We start from the raw sequence: 9110 nt of genomic DNA, 5'->3' as shown, positions 1-9110 counted from the left end.
AAACTTTAAGGACCTGGAGGCTGTGGTTCATGAAGCTTTTCAGAGCCTTCTCATTATGGGCGATCGGGGTGTTGATGTTGTCTTTGTCCTCCTCCGCCTGTACTTTCAGAGTTCTGATAACATCCTCCAAGTGTTTTAGGTCCCCTTTGATTAGATCTTTCTCCAACCAATCCTCCATCTTGATTTCCTCCTCAGCTTCACTGTTTTCCATATCATCATTTTGTTTCCCAGAGTTAGAATCCTTAATCAACTTATTAATCTTATTTTCCAGCTCCCTTTTCTTACCTTGCATACTGGTGATGTTTTTGACAACCCATTTCTAGAAATTGAAGGATTCTAGAGTGCAGTTACGTGCGGTGTTCAAGATGGTGTTCGCAGAGTCCTTTCCCTATTCAGTCTCCTCAGAGTTAGGGTTGTCATACTCCTTAGAATTTAGAGCAACATTCTCACTTTTTGAGCCATTAGGGTTAGAGTGAGGGTTTTCAGAGTTACCCCCTTCCTCCCCTTCACCATTGATCTCATCCTTATTTTGCTCCATTTTAGTATCAATGTCCTTATCCTTTTCCTCTTCCTCATCACAGTGCACCTCCATTTCCTCATGCTCTGTTTCGGCTTTCCTTTTTTGTGGGTAGGGGTATTGGGCTGATCCCCATCTGAGTCAGAGTCTTTGCAGCTCTCAGAGATATGAGCGTTAGTGATCAAGGGGTCATCTTTGGTTGCCCTGGCCTTGTCCTTTAGATGTTCATATATTAGCAGAATAAGCCCCTGGTGGGCTATAGGATAAGAGTTAGGATTTTTAGCGTGGTTTGTAAGACTCTCATTTAGAGAGGATGCTAAATAGAAAGGTAGGGAAATTTTAGCCCCATGACGGAAATGGTTCAAAATAGCAAAGTGATAGTTATAATTTTTTGTAAATCTTCCATCCACAGTCAAATACTTCATTAAAACCCTTAGAAATTTTTGCCAGAAGGGATTTACCTGCTGGGGAGTGTTGTAGGAGATGTTGTCCTTCTTCACAAGCTTGCCCTTCTCATCCTCCAACTTCAGGAAATTTTTGAAAGCTTCAACTGCATACTTCCGATCCCTGTAGAATTTAGTACCCTCCGTCTGAAGACTCATGACCTCTGCAATGAGGTTTTCATCAATTTGCCAAATCTCCCCGAACAAGGTGACTCTGTTGTTACTCCAGCTTCTAGCAAAACCATAAGACACAGAATTTCTGCTTCCGTGAAGCTTTTCCATATAGTCAGTAAAGCCATATCTGTGGAGCCTTCTCCAGACCTTTCGTTCACTCTTCCAATTTTCACATCCTGGAGGCTCGTTCCTGTTTAGGTTACCACCCATTCTGAGCTCCAAGTAGAGATACCCACTGCTACAATTCACAATCGGTAGATGAAACCCTAAAAACTTGTAATTTCTGGAAATCGAGTGTAGAGACTCTTTCGTTGTTTTGAAATTAATGCTTATGGCCGCACAAACCCAGCAATTATTACTATAATCTTCCTCACACATATGATCATGGAAATAATGCCAAAAAACACTCATTAGCTGACAGTTAATCCGCCCCCAAAATCTATCTTTGGAATTCGTTCCCCAAAAAGTAATTATGAGATTAACTTGACCCATTGATACGATCAAAGTATAATTGCTCTTTAACCTTCCTTTTAATGTGAGTTTCTCCAATGTATTTGACATCCTTCTCCAAATTGACCCCTTCATTGGCAAGGATATCCGCAACCTTATTGCCTTCTCTAAAGGTATGAGTTATGCTAATACTAACATAGTTATTTAACAAATATTTAGCACTTTTAACTAAGTTAGTAATATTCCAAGAAACAGAGCTTGTACCTTTGAGGGCTTGTATGATGTTTAAAGAGTCCCCTTCGAGCCAATTTTTTTTGAATTTGAATTCCTAAGCTAGCTAGAGGCTCTTTAGCATTGCCAGAGCTTCAACCACCTGGTTATTTTGGACCCCAAAAGGAGAAGCAAAAGCAGCAATGCAAATTCCTTGAGCATTTATAATAACTCCTCCACCACCAGCCTTCCCAGGGTTCCCCTTAGCCGCCCCATCAAAATTTACCTTTATCCAGTCATAATCAGGAAAATGCCAGACAATATTATCTCTCCTATTCTTATTGTCTGATCTGTAGACCTTATGTATTAGGTTCCATTAAGTGAGGATGTCTCTTTCCATATCATTCATATCAATAACAAACCATTGCTTATTGTTTTTGTGAGGAATATTGATGTTCTCCTTTATAGCCCTGCAGATTTTTTCAAAGACCACCTGAGTATTACACTTAGCTTCCCTAAATATCCTATTATTTCTTTCTTTCCAAATGCCCCAGCAAATCATGGGGAGGGTCAAAGACCAAAGGTTCTTGATAAGTTGACATTTGGTTGGAAAATTCCAGTGCTAGATAATATCCTTGATACTCTTGTTCATAACCCAATTAACTTTCCATTTTCCCACATTTTGCACCAAATATCCCAGGTAAAAGAGCAGTGAAAAAAGAGATAATCAACTGATTCTCCCTCCTTTTGGTATAGCTCACATCTATTAGGGAATTTGAAACCTCTTCAGAATAGATTGTCAAGAGTAAGGGTACTATTATGAGAAGCAAGCCAAAAGAAAATGTTGACTTTAGGGTTCAAAATGCTATTCCAAACTTTACTCCAAATGGGATTACTGGTTTGAGAAAAGATGTTTTTGTAGGCTGAAGCAACTGTAAATTCACCTCTAGGATCACTTTTCCAGAGGAACACATCATCATAGTCTTTGTTAGGGGAAAAGGACAACAACTCCTTTTGGAGTAAGGAAAATCCATAATGAATATCATCAAGCCTAACCCACTTGTCCTCCTTGTAGTAGTCACACACCATAAGCCCAAACCTCCTTTTACATTCCTCAATAATTTGACTATTGCCTTGATCATAAAGAGCTTCATTCTTCATCCAGGGGTCTTCCCAAAACCTTATTATGTCACCTTTTCCAAGGACCCATCCAGCCCCAGCTTTGGCCACTTTTATAGATTTAGTAATGCTATTCCAGATGAAGGATCCAATAGGGATGTCTTCAGAATTAAGGACCCCTTGGATAGGATGATTCTAAATGTATTTGTCAAACCATATTTGATTCCAATCTTTCTTAGTATCATAGGCTCTCCATAATTGTTTAGCAAGAAGAGCTTTGTTAAAGGTTTTTAGAGCTTTAATCCCCAACCCCCCTTTGTTCTTTGGTCTACAAACTTTGTCCCAAGAAACCAAGGATATTCTCTTTTTTTCTTCCACTCCTGACCATACAAATCTCTTATGGATTCTTTCCATTGCTTCAGCAAATTTAGTCAGGATACCAAATAGGCTGAGGGCATAAACAGGGAGGTTTTGAAGAGTAGCTTGAAGGACCTGCTATTTCCCAGCCTGAGATAAAATTGAACCTTTCCATCTAGCAAGTCTTTTATTGAGTTTATCAATAACCATATTCCAGAAGGAATTTGGGCAAGCTAAACCCAAGGGAAGACCCAGATAGGTGGAAGGGAGCATATCCACTTTGCACCCAATAATTTTAGCAATTTTCTGTTGTCTTATGACTGGAGTATTCAGGAAGTAAATAGCTGATTTGTCCCAATTGACTTGCTAACCAGTAGCCAAAGCATAGGAATTAAGAGAAGTTTTGAAGGCTTCAACCTCCTTAATAGAAGAATATCCCATGAGGATAGTATCACCAACAAACTGTTGATGAGAGAAAAAAACATTGGCAGAGGAAGGTTGAAGACCTTTGATAGTTTTGCTCTGTTTCAGATTGTGAATCAATCTGCTCATACTTTTAGCCAAAATGGTGAAAAGGATAGGAGATATGAGATCTCCTTGTCTGAGCCCCCTTGAAGTTTTAAATTTTTTTTGTAGGAGATCCATTAATCAGAATAGAGAACATAGGAGTGGTGATCAACTCTCTGATTATTTTGGTTACCCTTTCATCAAAACCAAATGCCTCCATGATTTTGAAAAGAACATTCCACTCCACTCTATCATAAGCCTTCACCAAATCCAACTTTATCAAGAAACCTTCTTTTTTAGCAGCACTAAGGGAATGAATGTTCTCATGAACAAGAATAATATATTCCAGAATCTGCTTGCCAGGAACAAAACCTTTCTGCTCCTCAAAGATGATGAAGGGAAGCACCACCAAAATTCTAGTGGTCAAAACTTTGGATATGATTTTTTAGAAAGAGTTGCATAGGATAATAGGCCTAAATTTTCCCATAGAGTCCGCCCTAGCAACTTTAGGGATTAGGGCTATAAACATGGAGTTGAGTTCCTTAAGGATTCTTCTAGATCCAAAGAATTCTTTGACTGCATTAACTGTATCTTCTCCCACAATATGCCAGAATTCTTGGAAGAAAAACATAGGGAAACCGTCAGGACCCAGAGCTTTATCCCCTTGAAACGAAAAGACAACTTTTTTAATTTCTCTAGCAGACGGGATAGCAGAAAGGGCCTTATTCTGAATAGGCTTAATGATCTTAGGAATGATATTAACCAAATTGAGTTGATGGGTCTGATCAATGTCCTTGTTACTTGTGAGGAGCTGATTGAAGAACCTGACAACTTCATCCCTGATTTCATCCTTATTAAGTAGAGTGATGTTTTCAACAATGAGTCTTGTGATTCTATTCGCTGCCTTGTGTTTTAGAGAAGTCATGTGGAAAAATTTAGTGTTTCTATCCCCAACCTCCAACCAAATAGCCCTGGATCTTTGCCTCCAATAAATTTCTTCCCTAGAAATAAAGTTGTGGAGTTTGACTAGAACATCATCTTCCATGGCTTTGGAATACTTTTTGTAGCCATCTTTCTGTATTGAATTTTGGATCTGGTCCAGTTCCTCCTTTAGTTTTTTCTTTGAATCAAAGATATCACCAAAGACCTTGTTCCAAATCTTAATGTTGGTTTTGATGTTTTTAAGTTTTTTGGCAACTTTATACATGGCAGTTCCATTAACATAAATATTCCACCAGTTAGCAATAGATTTTTCAAGATTAGGGTGGGAAGTCCACATCTTTTCAAACCGAAAAGGGAAACTCTGATTATTCTTAAAATTCTTAGCAATAAAAGAGATGGGATAGTGGTCTGACCCAATTCTATTAATAACAGAAAGGGAGCATCTATGAGAAAGAATCCAATCATTAGTAACAAGGGATCTATCAAGTCTTACCTAGATGAGATCTTCACCATCCCTTTGGTTAGACCAAGTGAGATCCATATCAATGAGAGCATTGACATTAATAAAGTCCATTAGGTCAGATCTGCTGTCTGGTTGAGCTTGGATGCCTCCAAATTTTTCAATGTCTTGCAAAGGAGTATTAAAATCTCCCATCACAACCCAGCTATTCAATGGGAAGGAATTTCTTTTATGCTGAATTTTATTCCAGAATTTACTTCTAGCAGATTTGGAGTTAGGGGCATAGATATTAGTGATGACACATTCCTTACCATCAAAGATGCTTTTAGCTTTTAGGGATAGAATATTGCCATCAACATCAATCATATCTCTAGAGGTTGTGACTTTGTTCTAGAAAATAGCAACCCCTCCAGAAGCTCCATTCGAGCTATTGCCACAAGCCCCTCCATTTTTAAAGAACTTTAATTTCTCCACTCTCTTTACTCATTTTGGTTTCCTGAACCAGGATAATATCCAGATTTTGATCTCGAATGAGGTTCCTTAATATATCTTGTTTATTGAGACTATTTAGGCCTCTGATATTCCAAGATATTACCTTCATTTGGAAGCCTGAGGGCAAGATTCCTTGATAGTTCGCTGCCTTCCATCAACTATGTTTTGCTTGCTCTCCTGGTCCCTATGCCATTTCATAGTTTTATGTCCTGGTGGGGATCTTGAAGCCCCAAAATCAGCCTTGGATCTAGTTCTGGTTTTCTCCATTAAGGCCTCCTACCTTCTTGGTTTTAATTTTCTTTCCATTTCCTGTTGTGTTTTCTTCTTGTTCTGCTCTAGGCTCATCTTGCATATTGCTCCATAGTTCTCCTCTTTTCTGGGATGATGTAGGCATATTGACTCCTACATTCTGGAATAAGGCATTTAAATTTACCTGAGGCAATCCAAACTTGTTGTTCCTTCCTAGTTTTATTTCATGTTCTTGAAAATCATCATCTAGACAATGTTCATCTTTTTTTGATATAGATTCCTGAAAAGCCTCATGATGAGAATCAGTGATATTCTCAATCTGACCATCTTCAAGTGTCTCTTCACTAATTTCATTCTCCTTCACCTGTGTCTGTAGAGCCTCAAAGGTATTGACTATTTTAATCTCAAACTCCCTAATTTCATTCTTTTTATTCTCCTTCAAAGGGGGGTTCTTAGGAGGGTCAGTGCTATCTGCTTCCAATGGTTCAGATATATTAACCAAGCTTCCACTTTTTCCTTCTAACTTGTTACAATCTTTGTTATTATTATTTTCTTTCCATACCTGTTTATGGATATTTGTCATCACGGGTTTTTTAGGGTTGCTGGGACAAGCCTTAGCCTAGTGACCATATTTTTGGCAAGAAAAGCACACGAAGGGGAGAGATTTGAATTCTATTGACTGTTCCCATAACCCAAGTTTTGAATTTATATCAATAGTGTTTGGGAGGTCCATATTCTGTGATATTTTGACGCAGATACGCGCATAAACCAATCTCTTGCGAGCTGTTGTCATTGGGTCTATTGTAACAAGCTCCCCAAAGGAGTTAGCGATTCCTAAGAAAACATCCTCCACCCAGTATTCCAACGGCAACCCAGGCAACCTAACCCACACTGGAGCAGATTCCAAGAAAGAATCATTGAGTTCCATGTTAGGAGACCATTTTCTAACAGAAAGAGAAGATTTGCCAAACATCTAGGGGCCACCACTTAAAGCAACTTCCATATCTTCCCCGCAAGAGAAAAAAAAATAGAAAAGCCTCTAGGAAAGGCAGAGACATCAACCTGTCCTTTCCTTCTCCATTTTCTCTTAACAAAAGACCTAACATCCTCAATATTAGGTCGAGGTCCAACAAACTTCCCCACCAAAGAAAAAGACATTAAAGAGATGCTATGATCAATAACTATATCAGGAATCTCAATAGCAAGTTTACCCATTTTATTATCTGATATATCTTTCACAAAGGGGAAAGATGATTTACCAGTTGGTTTTCCAGATGCTTTTCTTGCAAAAAGACTATTCCAGGGTTTAGAGATTCACCCCTCCTTGATATTTTCTGAGTCAACCTTCACTGCCTCGGGGCTCGATTCTTGGGAATCTTTTAAATTTTTGTGATCGGGAGGAAGGTCCCGTATCCATGGGTCCCCATCCTGCCTCCCATCCTCATCATCAGATGCTTGTCCTTGAGCTACAGTGGATTCAGAACCAGAGGATCCAGCCTCGCTGTTCCCTCCATTTCTCGATTTCAAATTTCTCACTGCAAACGATGTTCCCTCCATTTGGAAGTAGATGTTATGTTCACAAAGATGGCAGAAATGGAAAATTTGATCAGAAAAGCGAGGAAGGAACATTTATTGGTTATTCCTCTAGGAGTAAAGCATTTAAATGTTTGATCAAATCCTCTAACAAAATTGTAGAAAGTGCAAATGTGAAAATTGATGAATTTGCAGAAAGGAATGATGAAGGAAACTCCAAAGAACCAGAATATTATGAAGAGTTTGTATATGTACAACCGAGAAAGCCGATGAAGAAAATACTCAGTTACCGAGTGATGAAGAAGATCATAAAGAGCCTACCGAGCCTGTATTAGGAAAATATGCTAGAAGAAATCATGAATCAAGTCAGATTATAGGAGATAAGGATGCTCCAATGATGACAAGGAACAAATTGAGACAGAACACATGTCTGATATCCGAGTTTGAACTGAGGATAGTAAAAGAGGCATTAAGCAATGAAGATTGGGTGAATGCTATGATAGAAGAGATTGAACAAATCAAGAAAAATGAAACATGGACACTGGTCCCAAGACCAAAAGAGAAAAATGTAATCGGTACAAAGTGGATTTTCAGAAATAAGCTAAATGAAAAAGGTGAGGTCATTCAGAATAAAGCAAGACTAGTGTGCAAAGGTTATGCTCAAGAAGAAGGAATAGACTATGGTGAGACTTTTGCACCTGTGGCAAGACTTGAAGGAGTGAGAACATTGTTGGCATATGCTGCTTACAAAAATTTCAAGGTATATCAAATGGATGTTAAATCTGCATTTTTGAATGGTGTACTAGAAGAAGTCTATATTGAACAACCTGAAGGATTTATTGAAGAGAAGAATAAAAATCAGGTATGTAAGTTGAACAAAGCTTTATATGGCCTAAAGCAAGCACCTAGAGCATGGTATGAAAGGTTGCACTCTTACTTAATCAAGGTTGGATTTATGAGGACTAGTGAAAACAACAACATGTATATGAATAATGATGAGGATAATGGAATATTGATTTCAGCCATATTTGCTGATGATATTATTTTTTGTGGTAATGATTCTTTATGCAAGAACTTTGGAAATGGAATATACAAAGAATTTGAGATGTCATTAATCAGTGAAATAAAGTATTTTATAGGTTTACAGATACTGCAAATGAAAACGATTTTCATTTCTCAATCCAAGTATATAAAGGAAATCTTGAAGAAATTTGGAATGGAGGATTCTAAACCTGTAAGTACTTCTATGACTACTAATTGTAAACTATCAAATAATGATGAATCTACATCTGTTGATGAGACATTTTACCGATCTATGATTGGAAAGTTGCAATATGTAGTTCACAACATGCCTGATATAGCACATGCAGTAGGTATAGTTACAAGATTTTCTGCAGATCCCAAAGAAACCCATATGACAACAATCAAGAGAATTTTTAGATACTTGAGAGGCACTGAAGATTATGGTTTACTATATAAAAAGAGGAATGATTTTGACTTAAAATTCTATACTGATGCTTATTGGGTAGGAAATATTGATGACAGGAAAAGCACAAGCGGTGGAGATTTCTTTTTGGGAGAAAGACTAGTGAGTTGGCTTAGCAAGAAACAAGGATGCATTTCATAGTCAATAGCTGAAGTTGAATATGTCGCTGCA

This window comes from Cryptomeria japonica, chromosome 11, assembly GCF_030272615.1.
Source record: "Cryptomeria japonica chromosome 11, Sugi_1.0, whole genome shotgun sequence".
NCBI classification, from domain to species: domain Eukaryota; kingdom Viridiplantae; phylum Streptophyta; class Pinopsida; order Cupressales; family Cupressaceae; genus Cryptomeria; species Cryptomeria japonica.
This window is presented reverse-complemented; position numbering follows the sequence as displayed.